General features: G+C 41.1%; 1 long non-coding RNA gene across 2 annotated transcripts in view; it reads right to left on the reverse strand.

Annotated features, from left to right (window-relative positions):
* The window catches only part of LOC146006974 (uncharacterized), a 440,234-nt gene that overhangs the window by 18,095 nt on the left and 404,212 nt on the right, over positions 1-17,927 (reverse strand). The window lies entirely within an intron of this gene.

A 17,927-nucleotide genomic window follows, 5' to 3' on the forward strand; every position in this document is an offset into this window, starting at 1 on the left:
ATCTGATGTTTACTGTACATGTGTCTTCAGCCATTCACTTACAGTTTGTTTAGTTGCAAATGATTTGGTGAATAATTATTTGGTGAATCATCCAATATAACTTATGGTCAATCATTGCTTTAGTTAGCCTTAAAAGCAGTAATTCCCAAAATCTCACTTTAGTCATGTGCTAAAAATAAATAAAATATAATATCAACTTCAGATACATTAAATGTTTAAAATAAACTTCAGTTTTATGGGGGTATTCAATCCCGGGTCATGTCTGTAGCTCCGTCCCGACAGCCGTGACCCGGGCCCGTTTTTTTTTTTTTTTGACAGCATAACGCCAGAGGGGATTCAATGTCCCACTTGTTGATTGGCGAAGAGGGGGCGTGTCTGTTTAAATGCCCGTGGATTGTCAAGATTCCGCAGTGATTGTGACAATTCACGGTCGTAATCGACAAAACAGGCCAGACAGCTATGAACTAGGGTTAATTTGCCAGAAGCCAATAAACCTTCAAGTCTGTGGGAGTTGACCAGATCACCAGTAGGAGATGCAAGTAAATTCAACAAGAAAACATCATCAAAAATATGATGACGTGATTTGCCAAAATCACAGACTCTTGGTCATTTTGCCACATGATTTAAATATGCATTTTCTAAAGGCAAATACTGTATCACCAAAACCTGTGAATTTGGATAATCACAGTTCATTACATTTCCTTCTCACTGTAGTGCCTTGAATTCAACCCTTGATAGGAGCACTGGAAGGCAGTAATACCTACCTCTATGCCACTATTTTGCCCAAATCTGTTATATGTAGGCAGCGAAAGAGCACATATCTTAAAATAAATATGAGAAGATAAAGCCCAAAATCTCCTCTCAAACATTACTTATTTAGCACTGAATTTTTTTTAAATTTGATAGTAGAATCAGTGGTGGAACTTGCAGGTGGAGATCTCAAAAAATATATTTCGGGCACCCCTCATCCACACTAACCCAAGTTCACAATATACAACACAACAGTGGGTGACAGTCAGGGGGAGGAAAAGTGTAACCTGGAAAATAAGTAGGTGACAGGGCTAGCAGTGGGCCCCTTATTCCTGTCTCTGCTCCACCAATAGTAATTCCACCTCTGAGTAAAATATTTTATTTGTTTATTTTATCACAAGAAAAAAACTTACCTTCAATTTTTAGTTCTCTTGATATCTGAATTCAACTTTTAAGAAACAAGAGTCAAAGAGGTCTGAATCTTAAAGCACAGCCTTAACAAGAATATAATTAACAAATAATTGTACAGATAGAAAATGCATCCCACGTGTACTCTGTTCAAAATAGATGCCATATAGGGAAGAGATTTAGCTTATTACCACAGTGAGGTATATTTTGACTGGGATATAAATAATTTTGTATACACTGCAGGGGACAGATTGGCTGTCTTTGCCAAGAGGTCAGGCTGGCAAAGCATTTAAATAAAGAACTTTTTCAGCATGTTCTGTAAACTGCCTCAGGGATTTTCAAGAGACTTTTGAATATTTAATATGAGGATTCTGGTGAAAGCAGACTTAAAGTTTCTGTTTAGGTTTTTCACTTTTGAAATGATTAAAGAATTTCACCCGCTGATCAGCCGGACAAACCTGCTGATCTTTGCATGTATGTTCCATTCCTTTCAGGCTATACAGGAGAAGTTTGAGTAATATAAAGAATAGATAGATATTTAAAAAAATACAAGTATGGCAAAATGCATTTAATCCCTGCTGCCTGTTCCTATCCTAGTATGCTGGAGAAAAGTAAAAAAAAATTCAGAGCTGAGATTAGAAATAATTATTTCCATTTAAACTGTATCTAGGCATTTTTATAGAGATAGATATGCATGTAAAGATGAGCAAAATATTCAAAACTGCTCCAATACCAAGTTTCACATTTGACAGTGAAATTGTGCATTTAATACTAGTGGTATTCGGCTTAAATGTTTCCAATATCTCCCCAAATACAGCACCCAGCATAACATGCATATAAAAATCTATCTATCTATCTATCTATCTATCTATCTATCTATCTATCTATCTATCTATCTATCTATCTATTTATCTATCTATCTATCTATCTATCTATTTAGACGACGGTTGAGTATACCTTGTCCGTATATCTAAAAACCAAAAAATCCAATTTTTTTTTTTACACCCTGTAGCATTTCTTATACTCACTTGGTTCCCCGGCGTCCATCTTCAGAGACATCCTTGGTCCCAATAATGCATTGTGTGGGTGCGCTTGGGTGCCATCATGAGCAATGTAGTAAGTCTGCCCTCAGGGACCAACAACTAGGACAAGAGGCCTCTGCCAGTTTTAAGCCTCCTGCACAGCTGTTTAAGTTATTGGGGCAGATGTATTAAGCCTTAACAAGAGATAAATGCAAGGGTGATAAGGAGACATAAATGCCCAGCCAATCAGCTCCTTATTGACTTTTTTCAAACACAGCTTGTAACATGGCAGTAAGGAGCTGATTGGCTGGACGTTTATCTCTCATTATCACCCTTGCATTTATCTCCTGCTAAGGCTTAATACTAGAGATGTGCAGGCTCTGATTTACTCTGATTTACTCTGTCTGTATTTCAAGTTAAGTATGAAAATGATGTTCCTTATTAATTGCTTAATATTATTGGTTAATCATAGTCCTGACTATAATCTTACAAAATCCCAGCCTTTGTGCATGTGTACCTAGAAGGACTGATTTGAAGGCAAAGAGTGTTCATACCAAATATTGATTACGTTTAGGTTTCTCTTCTATTCACTTTGCAATTTGTTAATTTGTTAATATGTTGTACATATATTATTGATCATGTCCCTCTCTCTATAAGGGGGAGGGGGATATTAGAAGCAAAAAAGTCCTAATAGTTGAGAGTTGTTGATATTTCTCCTGGAAAATATTTTACCTAGGGGGCTCAATAAGCACCTAGGTTTACATAATTTTATAATAGTGTATCTATTAAGTTACTTAGTATAGATGATAGTGGTATAACCTTGTTAGATGTATGGCTAACATTAATATTGATATTTGTGTGTACTATTCTCCTAGTCTAGTATTAGCCTCTTTTGTATTACTCTGGTGTACAATATGCAGTACACTCTAGAAGTTTTACTCCTTATTGGTGACCTTTTGGTAAACATCCTAATGATTATCATTTTATGCATATATTAGTGTCACCACCACACTGGTGTTCTTATTTTTTTTATTTTAAATAGGTATCAGATTACCTGCATGTTTTTTATTTGTTATCTTATTCTCATTTACAGTGTGTTGTCCCTGGCCATTCTCTCCCTCTGCACATGTGCAGCTGTGCCTCGGCGCCTGGCTGAGACGCTCTGTTTCCTTGTTACCAGCTTTCCCCTGCATGGCATTGCAGATGCTTCTTGTTGACGTCATCAGTGGACGCAAAGGTGGATCCGGTGTTCATGCTGTTGATGAGAGACGCCGGTGGATGGCACAGGTGAGGTTTTTTTGGGAGTTATTGTGGGTGGGGTTATAAGGTATTTAAAGCATTGTTGTGTTATGTGTCTTATCCCTGACGACAGGCCTGCATGCCCAAAACACGTGTTGGATGTGACACTTTGAATAAAGAAACCACTGCAATTTAGGAATACTCCAGAGTGCCGCCTCATCACCTGCACCCACCGCTGGTGCTAGGGTTACCAGCTCATGCCTTTAATTCCGGACACATATTAATTACACAGGTTCTGTGGCTGGCTGACTCCATTTCACCTGGTTTTAAACTGCCACAGAACCTGTGTAATTAATATGTGTCCGGAATTAAAGGGATGAGGTGGTAACCCTAGCTGGTGCTCAGTCTCAGACTCAGTTGGTATTAATTGGCCCTGGTATTTGGCCCAACATCAACATCATCACTTGCCCACTGCACAGTGAAAATAGATCTGCACAGTGGCGTATCTGCTGTGTGGCAGACCCCGTGGCGGCTTGATGGAGCAATGCCAGCGAGGTCTGTGGGGGATGCTGGCGCCCGGCGCACTCACATTGCTGGCTAATCTCACAGTAAAATGACAGGTCAGGTGGAGAACAGATGCCCGGCTGCGGCAACGGTGTCAGCCTGCACAGCATGAAGTTGCGCAGCGTTGGCCTGGGCATGTCTGTCACTCACACTGTGCTGGCGCTGCTGATTGTACTCAGAGCCTATTGGCTACTGTCTACAGGATTGGTGGCTGGGGGCGGGCTCGGTTGGAGGGGATGCCACTGCCACAGCAGTCTTTTACCTGTCTCTGACTCTGCCTCCATCCGGGTTTTTAGTTTCTTGGGCCACTGCAGACAGCATTACTGAGCTGTCTGTTGTCAGAAGTACCGGCTGCAGAGAGGCCCAGCGTCTCCCCTCCTCACGGCTCAGACTGATGGAGGCTACTACCTGAGAATGACACAAGGCTATTCCTTCTGCTGCTTCTCTCCTTACAGTAAATGCACCCCTACAGCTCCACCAAGTGGTAGCCTACAATACAGCAGTCAATAGGCTTTTATTAAAGCTAGATAGTATTACAATTACAATTAAGAAGAAGTCCTGGTATTGGTTATTCACAATTTACTTTACTTGGAAACTTGTTTGTGTTGCTGTTTTTATTCATTTATTTAAAATTTTCTAATATATTTAGTTAATGTATATAAGGTATAATAAATGCACTATAATGGCTGTGTTGTGGATGCTTTATTACTTTATTGATGGGACAACTAACTGAAGTGAGCTACATTAGAATGGCATAACAAGTGATGCCACCTGTCACAGAAGAATACCCATCTTTAACCACTTTGATTTTTAGGAAGAATTACATTATCTATTAGCATTATTCATATATCACCAAATGTTGTCATAATTCAATACCAGGCAATCTCTCAAAAACATGTTTTGTAAGTGTGGGGAACCTTGTACAATGCAAAAATGCTATTCTTTATTTTATAAGGTTACTTAGCTATTGAGAATTGGGTGGACCTATTAGGCCCGGCATTCCCAACCACGGTCCTTAAGGCACACCAACAGTGCAGGTTTTAAGGTGCGTACACATGGGGCGATATATTGCCAGGCGATATATCGCTCAATGCCCCCTTTTCATCGGCGACCAGAGATGGTCGCCGATCGCAAGCTCCTGCGACCAGCGATTAGAATGGGGCTGAAAACGGGAGCGTGCACCCGGCGGGGCACACTCCCATCACTGGCAATATGGTCGCCAGCAACCATATTCCCAGCGATATCAGCCCCTATCGCTGCCGTGTGTACACGGCTTTAGTGATATCCAGGCTTCTGCACAGATGGTTAAATCAAAATAACTCAGATACTAATTAATCACTACAATCTGCACTTCTGTTGTGCCTTGAGGTCAGAGGTTGGGAATGCCTGCAATAGGTAGACTTTCAGATCTTGGACATCAATAGCCTAGCAATTCCAACCAGTGCCACACAAAATGAATGACTGAGTATCTCTTGTCGAGCCTTTTCTTTATTATAATTTGTCAGCTCACATATAAAGGTTTCTTTTAGTGTTTGATAAATTTTGCATACTGAACATACATGTAATTAATCTGTTAGCAAAAAATATGCTGGGGTTTATTTTAACAGCTATAAGTTGTAAAATCCATTGCTTGCGATCATGTTGATTCCTAAAATGACAATGCTTTTACTAGCAAGTACTGTAGCATCGTCCTTTTAAATTTCATGCATAAACACAAACCGTGCATTTGCCATTCAGTGATTCAGAAATAAACTCCTTTGAGTCTTAAATAAAATTATTATTATTATTAATAATAAAAATAAATACCACTATTGGCCACAAATAGCAAATGTGGATTGTAAATCCTGAATAAATGAGTTGAAGAAATTTACATTTAACAAAAGTAGTACATTGAAATGAACATGTCCCAGAGCATAATATAGCATTTGTGATTCAGTATAGAATACAAAGCCATTTTAGTTAATAATTTAATCATTTATGTGCAGTAAATATACAACAATATATTACATATCATATGTGTCGAGAATCACAGGGGATGTTTCTCAGCCCTCCTCCCTGACACATTTGTAGTATCACTATCATAGTTTACTGAGTGCCTTAGGTGATGAGACTAGTAACCATATGTCACTACTTCTCTGTTTATTATTTAACCCTGTGACATATGAAATATCCCTACACATCGGACTTGTGTTGTGTCATTTTCCAGGAGTTCTAACAAAACTCGTATCAGCTCCAGGCATCTCATGTGCGAGGGGCAACTATCTCCCTACACAGCAGGTACGGCTGACTGAGATAACCACGCGCCACTCTATACTGTACAGTGGAATACACGTTGTACTAATCTCTACTATTCTCGTTTTAAAGCAGATGCTTTAGTTAGGTCTGTTTTGCATGCATAAGCATTTTCCGGGTGACACAGCTTATTGCCAGCTGTTTGGCAACATCTGTCTCCTTCTTAATTGTATTCATTTCTTTTTTATCCAACTTTGCTCCTTTTTTCTTTCATAGTTTAATTGCTGCAAAGGTTCCATATGACGGATGGTGTTGTCCTCGTGTTGTGTGCAGGTGCTAAGTACGTATGCCCCTTTTCAAATCTTTCTCAGCGCAGCTGAATCAAGCTCCACTGTCTTCCCTGATTTGCATGCAGACAATTCGCTGGCACTGAGATGTATAATCTCATTCCTCTGATAAGTTCAGATTTACTATGCCAAACAGAACTTTATTACAGTCATTTGGAATGTCTTTAAACTCTACAGATGCTGAGACAGTAAAGTAAATTCCATTTTAATTCAAAAAAGGTTATGCAGTCTAGACCCGAAGATAAGCTTGTGCCTGTGGAAATTTGTCAGCAGAAATACCTTTTCTTGGGACCTAATTGTAGGACCCAGAGTGAGGTTAACATGGGTGTGGGGTGCAGTGCTCCCAGATTGGTATTTTATTCTAACGAATAATCTCATCAGCTACACTATTCCTTTAATATTTTAATTACATTCATCACTTTTGTATCACTTTTTCTGGCTTCGTACTAACACTTAATGCTTTTTCACTGGTGTGCTGCTCTGAGCTTTATGGCTTATGATGATTTTTGGGGTTCTGTACCCCGCATCTAGTTATAGCAATAAGGACCCACAATACTTAGTAAAGCCTTGATGGATGGCTTGGGGCTTAGCCATGTATTTGTAGATATATTTAACCAAGGTCTCTGAATCCTACTACCATTTGAATTTTAAATCTGGTTACCGATATCGTTCAGTGTGCTGGGGGGAACTGTTTTTTTTTTACTCTGATTGGTTACTATGGGCAACATCACCTATTTTCATAAGCTTTAGTAAATTTACCCCTTTGACTCTTTATCAGGGACGATGGCAGGACACCGGAGCCATAAGGCATTATTGGCCAAGAGGCAAGGATCCCAAATGTGTCACACTCATAGGGGTTTATTTACTAAGATGAAAGTTCTATTGAAGATGGCATGTTGCTATGGGTAACCAATCAGAACCTACTTATTTATTTAGCACCTACTAGAAAGCAATAGATAGCATCTGATTGGTTGCCCATAGCAACAATCCCTCTTCAATCTAAGTATTAAAACCCCATAGAGTGCATAACGATTATTAATTGAATAGTATAATGAAAAAAGGAAAACAGTAGTTTCTTAATTTTTCAAAGGTTTTTTATGTATTTTATAATGGACAGGACAGAATGATCAGACTTCCCTTAGGAACCAGTAACTTAAGTGTATCTTACAGTATGAACTGCATGCACAGATGACAAGGGGGGTTGTTAATCACCCACAGGAGCACACGTCATCCGTCGATTGTTGCATACAAACTTGATATTTTAAATGATCCTGTAACATGAAAAACCCAATGCCGACCTTTTGACTGTTAACCTTCCCTATGTCAACCTAATGATTGCGTCAACCTAACGCCCCTGTCGACCTAAAGCCATGTTGACATTTTGAGGGTGTCGACCTAAGGCCTGTCGACCTTATAAATGCCACCCTTCCTTTGGTCAACTGCGGGACCCCACACACTTCTCAGTGTGGCTGCTTGCACCTCAGCTGATTTATCAGTAGGGGCTGTGGCTAAAGAAAAGTCTTCAAACTCAGCTGTACAGTTCTCCCAGTTAGTGCACAAATTGCCTCTCATCTGCATCCCATCAGCTGGCGGTATATTGCAAGTACATGTGGACATACTACCTGGGAATTACATACCCTCCAACATGACCCATTCCATTAGGTACAAAATGCTCTGTTCCTGGACTTCCCTGTCAGTGGCAGTTACAGACGTGAGCCTGCAGCACAGTCCAATATTCAAAAAGGGGAGCCACACCAAACATCACTGTCCTGGACTCACTGGCAGTTGATGTGACTCCCCCCCTCTTTGAATATTGGACCGTGCTGGAGCCCCACCTCTGTAACTGCCACTGGCAGGAAAGTCCAGGAACAGAGCATTTTGTACCTAATGGAATGGGTCATGTTGGAGAGTATGGAATTACCCGGCATTTTGACTGCTGGGTCATTTGCCAAGGTGTAGCCTGCACCCTTTCACACCTACAGCAGCAAATTACCGGGTGAAGCAGTTCTACCTGGTAATTTGCTGAAAAACACAGGTTTTTCTTATGTCTGAAAGGGTCAACCCGGGTCGTTAATCCAGGGTCCTCAACCCAGGTAAAAAGAAGGGTTGGAGACCCGGGTTTTAACACCCGGGTTGACCTTTTCAGACATATCAAAATGCCAGGGTTGATGCGCGTTCATGTGCAAAAACCTGGGATTTTGAAGTATGTCTGAAAGGGGTATAAATAACCTCCAACAGAGGTGTCCGGGGCTACTATAGTAGGAAAATTGGGTACTCTTTACCTAGAACGGCGCCAGCGATTGAAATCGCGGTCGTCGTGGGTAAAAATCGCGGTCATCGCGGTAATCGCGGGCATCGCGGGTAAATCGGGATGGCCGCGATGCCCGCGATTACCGCGATTTTCCCATAGGGAACAATGTTAAAAAGCCTGATTGACCGCGATTTTACACTTAAATGCCTCAATGGACCCGATTTGGGCATAGAAATCAATGTAAAATGGGCCACACAGCCCAAATAGGGCCAATTAACCGTTAAATGTCCCCCCCAATTTTTAACGCCACCCCACGATCCACGCCAACCCGAAGCGTGGCGAGCGCAGCGAGCCCGCGAAGGGCGGCGGTACGCGTCCTCCGACCTTTTCATGCCCTACTATCCACTAGGGCGTGGTGTGAGAATATAATAGTGTGGCCAGCGCAGCGAGCCACCGAGCCCGAAGCGTGGCGAGCGCAGCGAGCCCCGCAAGGGGACGCGGATACCTTCACAGGTAGACGCGTCCCCTCGCGGGCTTCACAGGTGTCCGCGTCGCCACGGACACCTGTGAAGCCCGCGAGGGGACGCGCATAACTGTGAAGGTATCCGCGTCCCCTCGCGGGGCTCGCCACGCTTCGGGCTCGGTGGCTCGCTGCGCTCGCCACACTATTATATTCTCACACCACGCCCTAGTGGATAGTAGGGCATGAAAAGGTCGGAGGACGCGTACCGCCGCCCCTCGCGGGCTCGCTGCGCTCGCCACGCTTCGGGTTGGCGTGGATCGTGGGGTGGCGTTAAAAATTTGGGGGGCCATTTAAGGGTTAATGGGCTCTGTGGCCCATTTAACATTGATTCCTATGGCCAAATCGGGTGGATTGAGCCATTTAACAGTAAAATCGGGTCCATCGCGCCTTTTAACATTGATTCCTATGGGAAATCGTGAGCATCGCGTCGCGGGCATCGCGGGTACATTTATGTGCGGCCGCGACGCGACCGACACGATTTCAAAGTTTAACATTGGTTTCAATGGGAAATCGCAGGCATCGCGTCGGTCGCGTCGCGGACGCACATAAATGTACCCGCGATCAGCACGACGGGCGCCGTTCTAGGTAAAGAGTACCGAAAATTGTAACAGCTTTGGAATTCTATATATTTACAAAAAGCTAATAATCAATTATAGTTTCCTGTTGTAGAAGTGAAAATGGCAACTGGATGTTCCAGGTGCTTCTTATCTGCCATCAATTTCTATGCCTGTTAATCACATAAACAGATTTTTAATTCTGGCTGCGGTAACATTCTTGTTGTTCAATTTCTGTCCTTTAGAAACATCAAGAAGATAAAAGCTGTAGAAACAAAGGGTTGTTTAGTTTTTCATATAACCATCTGTTGTATCTAAATAGAAATCTGTGTTAGCTCATTTCAAATAATGTATTACTCTTTCCAATGTACTTGGAAATTTCAGAATTTGAGATGCAGTTAATTTGGGGTAGATTTTTTAAGTTTGTTAAAGGACTGGAGAGTAACATTTTGTTCTGCACCAAAGATACAAAGTATATTTATTCATCTATCTACAGTATTTTGTATCTTTTGTGTATCTATAGTATATATGATATTTGGGTAGTCTGTTTCTGTAATGTATTTTAATTACTATTTTTTTTTTTAAATGCAAGGCATCAAATATGGCAGAAGCTGTGCAATGAATTCCGCAGTTCCGGGTTTTTCCAAAGTGAGCTCGACCTATTGTGTTTTCTAATCCATTTATCCATTGCTATTAAAGTGTTAACACTTTGTTGTGATTACTTTATTATGTAGGAAATGATTTTATGGATGTACGGATACAATACCACAATGGCATCCCAAAAAAATTTACTAGAATCAGCTAACTTTTAGCTTTAGGGGGGTATTCAATGCAGGGTCACAACTGTCGGGCTGGCCTGACAGCCGTGACCCTGTTCTGTTCTCGGCCGGCTCAACACCAAATCGGTCAATATCCCACCTGCCAGATGCCAAAAAGGAGGCATGGTCACAAGATGCGGACAAAAATCGTCAAGCTGTGAAGTCGGGCACGTTATGCTGAGATCACTGTTCAATTCTGTTGGGGAAGACAGCGTTGAATACGGCCCTGCCGCTATTTCTACCCATCGGGAATAGCGGCAGGAGATTGAATACCCCACTTAGTCATCTTTAGTTGGTTTTATAGCAACACAACTTTGAAAAATAAACCTGTTTCCAGTGTGTTACTCACTACACTTAACTGTTATTCCTTGGCTAATTGTGATGGAACCTTCTGTCCAGCCCACGTAACCTCTAAGCCAGGCATTCCCAACCACTGTCCCCAAGGCACACCAACAGTGCAGGTTTTAGTGATATCGAGGCTTCAGCACAGATGGTTTAATCTGAATCACTCCGGTACTGATTAAATCACCTGTGCTCAAGCCTGGATATCTACAAAACCTGCACTGTTGGTGTGCCTTGAGGACCGTGGTTGGGAATGACTGCTCTAAGCAATGGTACATGTTTGTTACATTTGGCATTGTCATAAAGTAGTAGATACTAAATACATAAGGCAGAGATAGAGCTCCTGAGAATAATCACAGATTTGGTTAAGTGTATCGGAGCACTATGTGTATTTAAATAACAATATGAGTGAACACCTGTAAAAGCAAATTTGTGGTTAAAACAATGTTTACACTCCTTTTGGAGTTTGTATAGAGTCCTCAGTTGTTCCTAACTTTCCCTACCTTCCGCGGCTCTTGTTCCTTTTCCCGTATCTAGGTGGGATTGCAGCATGCGAGCTCTGTTCAGCCGGCGTCCCGGCACAGTCTCTGATTTTGCGGCTGCTTGTTGTCGGGATGGGTGACGGGGTGATTCTCTATTTTCTGCACCAACGCGTTTCACCAATGTGTGAATACAAAATCTGTTCAGATCTTGTTTCAGAGAAAGTGTTTGCACGGCAGCAGCTATTACCTACATTGACTGCTTAAAGACTATACTCCAATTGAAGCAACTATTTTGTCACAACTCACCTGGTGCCATTTGAGTGGAGGTCAGTTATAGTGCTGGATATTTAGAAGTGCTGGACTGGCAAGTTGTATCAGTTATACTATCATATTGATAATAACAAGAACTGGGTTTATTCTACTTGATTTCATTGATTTCAGTGATGTCACTACTTTGAGATCACAAAGTAGCTTTTCTTGATTTACTTGTGTATGTATAAGTTTTTACTCTTTTATTTTATGAATAAATATAATTATTGTTTAACTTGAGCGCTCTCTTTATAAATACATAAGATTCCATACCAGTGCCCCAGTAAACTATTTGGGAGCTACTATAATTTATTTATTTTTTATTATAATTTTTATAAAAATACACAGATAGAACATATTTTACCTTATAATAATTTATATAAAATCGAGTGTGGCAACCATTGAGGGAGCAAACTCTTTTTATAGGTTAGTTTAGCGCCTGATTTCTGTATCTGGGGGTGCTCATTGCTCTAGCACATCTATTCCCAGAGACAGCTGGACAGGGGCATGGCCAGCAGCTGAAAGAGAGCTGACCATGCCCCAAACAGTGACAGAAACGGGGGTATGGCCTCAGGACATTGGATTGCCGAAAAAGTTATGCCCCTTTTCCTTGAGGCCAAGCCCTGCCCAGGAGTGTGTGGCGCAGCCCCGTACGGAGTTGAAGATGACATTTTGGGAGGTATGCCTTATTCACTCACACAAAAAAAAAATTCTGTTGTCTGAGTTTTGAAAAACAAATTGCCAGTTAAGTGGAACACTTGCTAAGTAACTTGTAATTAGAAGTTAATGCTTTTGTGCCATTTAGTTGCAATTTGTAGCATATCGTACTATTGTAATAATAAGCTGCCACTATATAAGGAACTGTTAGTAACAGCATACCATATTTGCTTTTAACACCTACATTACAAGTACTTCCCATATGCATTGCCTGCAGCTTGTTCTCTGGTCAGATTTGTATAGGAGCATAAATCAGAGGGGCATGTTTAGTGGAGATTTATCACTGCACACAATGTAAAATCCATGTCCTACTCTCTAGCATGAAGCTGCTATCTCAATAGTAGAACACACTTCTCGGTATGATTAATGTGCTCTTTAACATTCAGTGCAGCACTATAAAAAGGGAAGGACAGTCATTAGGATTTTTTTTTATAGGAGTGAATATCAGAGAAGAAAAGAACTGCTTAGAGCACAAAGTTATATGTGCAGGATAACGTCTAACGTCTTACCTCCGCTGAATCTAAACTCTCATTCTCAAAAAGTGCTTTTTGTAATGTGGCTTTGAATGTCAAATAATGTCACATAGGGGGTCTTCTGCTACAGTATATAAATTATTATACCTTATTGAAATCCACTTGCTAAAGTTCCTGCTGATTCCAATCATGCAGTCTTTTCGAGGGATTAAGGCTCTACAGTATTTAGTAAAAAAGTGTGAAATTACTTTGAAATATATTGCCATTTTTTACGGCGTACCTTAAATTAAATGTGATGTCAGGATAAATCTAACACTAAAAGTCTGTCCTGGTCATGTATCCAGTAATCAGCCTTGCCTCTACGAAGAGAGGTTTATTTCCAATAGACATGTGCCACCTCTAGATTACAACCGGCTGCTGCCCCAGGATGCCGGCCTATGAGCAACAGCCTTTTACATAGTTACATAGGGCCTTATTCAGACCTGATCATAGGGCTAATTTGTTCTCAAAATGGCCAAAACCATGTGCACTGCAGGTGGGGCAGATGTAACATGTGCGCAGAGAGTTAGATGGATGACTTATTTTTGTTTTATTGTTTCTGTGCAGGGTAAATACTGGCTTCTTTATCCTTAGACTGCAATGTAGATTTTAATTTAAACAAATCTCAACCAAATCTAACTCTCTCTGCACATGATACATTTTCCCAACCTGCAGTGCAGCATGGTGTTGCCCATTTTGAGAAAAATTGGCCCTGAGATCAAGTTTGAATGAAGCCTGTAGTTGGTTAAGGTGAACAAAAAGATATTAGACTATCGAGTTCAGCCTATATTCTATCTTCTGCGTTGCCTATATTTGTATTTGATTCAGGTGGTCTCTTCCAATCTGTTTCTACTAAGCCAGAATCCCTGATGGCACAAAGTGGCCGTCCTATTTCTCTATGGGGGCCAGATGTATCAAGTTTTAAAAAGTGATAAAATGGAGAGTGATAAACAACCAGCCAATAAGCGCCTACCTGTCATTCTTCAAACCAAGCCATCTAACATATTACTTTTTGAAGCTTGATACATCTTGCCCTGTGTCTGCTACAATACATTATAATACATGGTTATAAATGGATATTTTTTCTGCTTAAAATTTGTCTAACTTTGTCTTAAAGATATTAATTGAGTCTGCCATTACAACATTCTCTGGCAGAGTATTCCATATCTTTAACCCCTTCCCGACATATGACGTATATATACGTCATATGTCGGTTGGGGGTGAATCAAGCCAGCTCACGGAGTGAGCTGGCTTGATAGAGAGCAGGTAATGGCTGTATATTACAGCCATGTCCCTGCTCTCACGGCCACGAGCGGCGAGTTCGCCGATCGCGGCCGTTTAACCCTTTAAGCACCGCGGGCAAAGCGCCCGCAGTGCTTAAATAGCTGATCGGAGGGGGGGCGCCCCCCTCCGGCGCCGATCGGGGCCCCCCGCAGCGCGATCGGAGGGTGCCGATCGGTTGCCATGGTAGCCAGGGGTCTAATGTAGACCCCTGTGCTGTCCGTGTATTCATACCTATTACATCCTGCCTCAGGCAGGATGTAATAGGAAGTGAAAAAAATCACTACGTTCAGCCATAGAGCTCTATGGCTGAACCTAGTACAGGCGATCGCGCCCCCTAGTGGTCAAGTACACTAGGGGGCCTTGTAGTAAAAGTAAAAAAAAAAAAAAAATAAAGTTTAAAAATAAAAAAAAAATAATAAAATATTAAAAGTTCAAATCACCCCCCTTTCCCCATTTCCCAAATAAAAATAAATAAATAATAAAAAAAATAAACATATTTGGTATCGCCGCGTTCCTAAAAGTCCGATCTATTAAAATATAACATTAGTTATCCCGCACGGTTAAAGGCGTAAACGGAAAATAATCCCCAACGCCAAAACTACGCTTTTTGGTCGCATCGCCTACCCAAAAAAAAATAGCTAAAAGAGATCAGAAAGTCGCCCATATCCCATAATGGTATTAATTAAAAAGTACACTTCAGCCCGCAAAAAATGAGCCCTCACCCAGGTCCGTAGGTGGAAAAATAAAAAAGTTATAAGCCGCAGAACATGGCGACGCGACGCAAATTCGAAAAACCGTAACATTTTCTATTTTTTTTTTTAGTGGTAAAATGTAACGAAAACTATATAAGTTTGGTATCACCGGAATCGTAACGACCCATAGAATAAAGATAACCCATCATTTTAAACGAACTATGAACTCCAAAAAAAACGTAACCAGCGCAAAATTGTGGAATTGCGTTTTTTTTTTTTTTTACCCCACATTGAATTATTTCCTGATTCCCCAGAATATTATACGGTATAGTAAATGGTACCATTAGAAAGTACAACTTGTCCCGCAAAAAAAAAGCCCTCATGTGTCTATATAGCCGGAAAATTAAAAAAGTTACGCTTATTTGAACACAAGGAGGAAAAAAAAAAAAAAATTACCTTAAAAGGCAATGTCGGGAAGGGGTTAATGCCCTTAATGTGAAGAAACTCTTCCTTCTCTGGGTGTGAAACTTCCTCTCCTCTAACCTTAGGGGTGATTGCCTGTCCTATGTACAGACCTCACGGTAAGCAGTTCCCCTGATAAATCTCTGTATTGACCCTTCATTTATTTATTCATATCTCCTCTTAGATGCCTCCTTTTCTAAAGTAAACATACCTAAGATGGCTAGCCTTTCCTCATAACTCAATGACCCCAAACTCTTAATCAATTGTGTTGCTCTTCTCTGAACTCTTTCTAGTTCCAAGAATTATATTTTTATGGAGTTGTCCCTAATTGTATAACCTTACATTTATCTATGTTAAACCTCATCTTCCATTTTGCTGCCCAATACTCCAGTTGAATTAAGTGGCTCTGCAGAGAGACAACATCCTGATCTGATTTAATTACTTTACACAGTTTGGTGTCATCTGCAAAAATGGAAAGTTTGCTCCCTAGACCATTGACAAGGTTATTAATAAATATATTAAAAGAAATGGCCACAGCACAGAACTTTGAGGTACTGTACACCACTTAAAAAATTAGCCAATTTGAAAATGTTCCATTATCCGCAACTCTCCCTATTCTCCACCCAATTTTTGACTCGAGTACAAATGTTGTTTTCTAGATCAAGCTCCCATATTTTGTTCACCAATCTCATATGATGTACGGTATCAAAGGCCTTTGCAAAATCTAAGTACACCACATCTACCGAGCTGCCATGGTCTAAGTTCCTACATGCTTCCTAATCATAGATTAGGAAGTTTGACATGATTAGTTTGACATCCCTCATAAATCCTTGCTTGTTTCCACTAATAATCATATTGGACTCAAAATACTCCTGAATGCTATCCCTTAACATACCCTCCAGTAGTATCCCCACTATTGAAGTCAGGCTCACAGCTCTGCAATTCCCTGGTTGTGTTTTACTTTCTCCCAGCCTAGCATATTCAGCATGGTGGCCATTCACCTTCTCACCATTGGTGTCTCTTTCCAGGGTGGCCTCACTGTCAGAGCCGTTACAACTTCATGTAAAAATACTGACTTTCCAGAACCTCAGGGGAAAATGTGAAAGTTGCGTCTTAGACATTCAACACCCGCTTGCATTAGGTTCAACAAGGATGCCTCACATCCTTAATTTTGTGATAGTCAGACTATCTGGCACCCCTAGGCAGCTGCCTAAATCTGCCTAATGGTGAAGCCAGTCCTGGTGACAGTTGTCTCAAGCACACCCCTATCGTACTATATAGGGGTCTTGAAATAGGGTGTAGATTATTAGGTAGACGTTGAATGTCTATAGTTGTATAGACAGCTGTATAGTTTTTTTCATGTTTTTTGGTGTCTATGTTGACATCTGTTGACATGAACACCGTATTAGTGTACTGTGTCCCCTCGCATTCGAGCACTATTATATTCTCGCTCTATGCCCACTTGGATTGTCAGTTAAAAAAGAAAATCAAGACAACCTTGCGTCGACCATGTGTTAACCATTGACATGTTGACCTTTTGCTTGTGTCAATCTTTTCTCAAAGTTGACCTAGACCATTTTTACATTCTTCACGTGTCGACATATTGCATGTCGACCAATAGTGGTCAACCTATTGTTTGTCGACCTATATAAAATGATACAAGGACTGTCTTTGTGCATTAATTTTCCCTGCCACCTCACTGCATTGGGGAATTGTTTCTCCACCATTAAGCAAATATTGGAATTCACTAAGGGGCACCGTGCGAATTGGTCTCCCCTTCCACTCCATAAGACTGGGGATGATGATTAGAATATTACCCCCAATGGAACCCCTATGCTCCATTATGCTCATCTATGTGAAAAAAAATTTAATGACCCTGCCCTCCACTCACCTCTGATACTGCCTGCCACTTCATTATATATCTTTATTTATGTATTTATGTATCTACCTTATATACATATATAAATAAATGGGGGATCACCTCAGCCACCCCGCTTATCAGCAGCTCACTAGGGGTGACACCAAAATTGTGCACAAACATCATAGCTGATTACCCGGTGGACGATCACCTCTTACAGTATAAGAAACTGCTGTTGTATTTGTTACTTTGCATTTGGAACATTTAACCAATAATTAACTTGTGGATGTTTTCTTGTGGGTCGTTTCCTAGCACGGCGCACAGATTTTATACGTACGCTAATGTAGTGAAATCGCATCGCATGCGCTTTTTGCAATGTTGTCTTTACTGTCTCAGATGCATGATATGGCTGGTGTGAATTTGTTTCTAAAACACCCCCACTATCCACGCCACCCCGAAGCATGGTGAGCAGCGGCGGAACGCGTCCTTCGACCTTTTCATACCCCCACTATCCACGTCGGTGTGGAGTTGATTTTATATAGTGTGGCGAGCCCGAAGCGT

This window comes from Crinia signifera, chromosome 6 (genome assembly GCF_055691185.1).
Source record: "Crinia signifera chromosome 6, ASM5569118v1, whole genome shotgun sequence".
Taxonomy (NCBI): Eukaryota; Metazoa; Chordata; class Amphibia; order Anura; family Myobatrachidae; genus Crinia; species Crinia signifera.